Consider the following 2,660-nt stretch of genomic DNA (forward strand, 5'->3'; position numbering starts at 1 on the left):
AACCATGCCATTTTATTTCCTTATGAATAAATGCATGCCTATTTATTACACGCCATTTCAATATAATATGGGTTTTTTCATATGGTTTACACATCAGAGATTTCTATGTAATATAATGAAGTACAATATGATTGAATGTAATGTGTAACTTCTCATAATGTATTCTAATATTTTAAATGCCATATCACATAGAAATATTAATATTGACTAAAGATAGACTTCATACACATATATGAACAAAAATAATAAAAAACAGAGATTAAAATGCCTTGTTTGATTGCACAATACAGTAGATTAGTCATCTGTAACTGAATGATCACAAAAAGTCATGAATTCAAGTAACATGGTTAAACATGATTGTGAACTTGAACAATCTACCTATCTAATTTAGTATATCATTGTGGTGGCTATATATATATAGGATGTTTAGCATGATATTTTATATATATTGACATGTTGTGTTTATTTCTCACAATTCTGGCATTAATTTACTATATACCAACATTAATCTATATTACCTGTGCTAAGACATATAATTTTAATATAACATCGATTGCCTAATACATGTTCTTAAGACAAATTTGTAGAAATGGCAAGTGCAATGTGCATTATATAAATAAAATATCTACTATACAGAACCCCTTTATGAACTTCCAGGGACATAATATATCTACAATACATTGGCAAGAATGTATATAAAACAAATTTTTCCATTAAAATATGTCATTTCTAATATATATTGAAAATATATAATAGCAATTTAGCTTCTGACAACCCCCAAAATAGTAATTAAGCTTAATCTCTCAAATTTTGGAATACAAATTTGTATATGAAGTAATTATATTTATATTAACATTATAAGTCTGAAACAATGGAATGAAATGATGGAGGATCTTGTTAGAATATCTTAATGCTCAAATATGAATAAGTTGCTAATATAATAATAACTTATTCAGTTTAACAATACAACATACTACATTAAAGTTCATAACAACATGTATATATTAAATGGCTTTACTTATAATTCAATAATCTCATTAAAATATGCAACATTAAAACATAACAGTGTTTACTTCAACAAATACTACAATTTTTAATCTGTTAAAATTACATAAGAACATCTGTGCACTTTTGGCTACAGCACCAAGTAAAAGTCCACGCTCTTAAATAGCTCTAAATGCCAAAAAGACAAGATATTGAAAAAGGCTATTTCATGTGTATCTACTGTTTAAGTTAAAATTGACCTATGTAACAAATCTGTCCTGCTTTTTATTTGGTATTCTCCATTGTAAGATTATGGCATTTTATTATCAAAACTATCAAATAAAGCAGCTGAATTTACAGAGCGAGCCTTGTATGATTACTGTTATGTGTACAATAACTGTGAACACAGGCTATTTTACTTACTGCATAATTAAAAAGAAACAAAAAATTGAACACTTATTTTATACAGTTTCCTAAAAAACCATTATACACAAATTATGGATAAGAAAGGTATCTAGAAGCATTGAAGGTCATAATGAGTTATGTCAATGAACATTAACAAATTTTATCTCAATCAAATAAACAGTCATTTGTCTAAACAGGAAGTGTAGGTCACAAAATTTAAGAAAATCCATCATTAAAACAATAAGTTTAGGATGATTTATGAATCTGTAAAGTAATCTATATGTTTGTACACCATTGTATAAATAACATATTAATTGCCATGCTTTCTGCTGAAAAGGCAAAGGGCCATAACTCTGCCAGAAATGATCAAATCTGTGAAAGTTTGGTTGATGACCTTTGAGAAATGAACAGAAGAGTTTTTGATGTACAAAAAACTTTTTAATTACGAGCTTTTTTTCATTAAAAAAAAACCTGGCAAAAAATACAGTCAAATCTTTGATATTGCTCTAATTAAACCTCAAATTTAAATTTTTGTCACAAAAATACAAGACAGATTGAAATGTGACGGCATATTCTATAAAAAATATTTAGACAAGTCTAAGCAAGCATAACATATCAACTAAAATTCAAAACCAAGGTAAATTCTATTGTTCATTTTCCTAACTAAGATAAAATGTTATTTCCTGTAGATACAAAACACACTTGATTACTACATTTAAAAGTCAAAATAGCACCAGTATGTTTTAAATACAATTTCTGTGCATTGAAATTACTTTCACAACAATTACTCTGTTCAGGCACTAATTAATGAACAAATATTTCTGTTAACTTTAACAACTCCTTTTTTTTTCATCATCAAACACACAGCAAAATTAACTTAAGAAAATGTCAAACCTTCTAATTTCTTTAGAAAAATGTCAAAGGTTCTAATTTATAAGTTTCTAATTCAATATGCATAATGAGGCAAAGACATGTATAGCTATAGTTTCAACTTTGTTTTGAAACTTACCCTATATATTGGTTCCATTTATCTATCAGCCAAAATATATATTTTAAATAAATTAAGAACAAAAAAACATTTCAATTAAAACAAAAAGATAAAAACATTTTTAAATAGTCAAGGTCAATTAAAAGAAATTACCCTGTTTACTGAGTAATGTTATACAATACGCTGAAAGACATTTCAAATGAGACACATTTGGAAATTGATTTTTCATAATTATGGTTTGAGATATCATTTTCAAATCTATCCTCTATGAAACTAGTATAAA

The sequence above is a fragment of the Ruditapes philippinarum genome, unplaced genomic scaffold, assembly GCF_026571515.1.
Source record: "Ruditapes philippinarum isolate M1 unplaced genomic scaffold, ASM2657151v2 ctg88_1_1_1_1, whole genome shotgun sequence".
Lineage (NCBI taxonomy): Eukaryota > Metazoa > Mollusca > Bivalvia > Venerida > Veneridae > Ruditapes > Ruditapes philippinarum.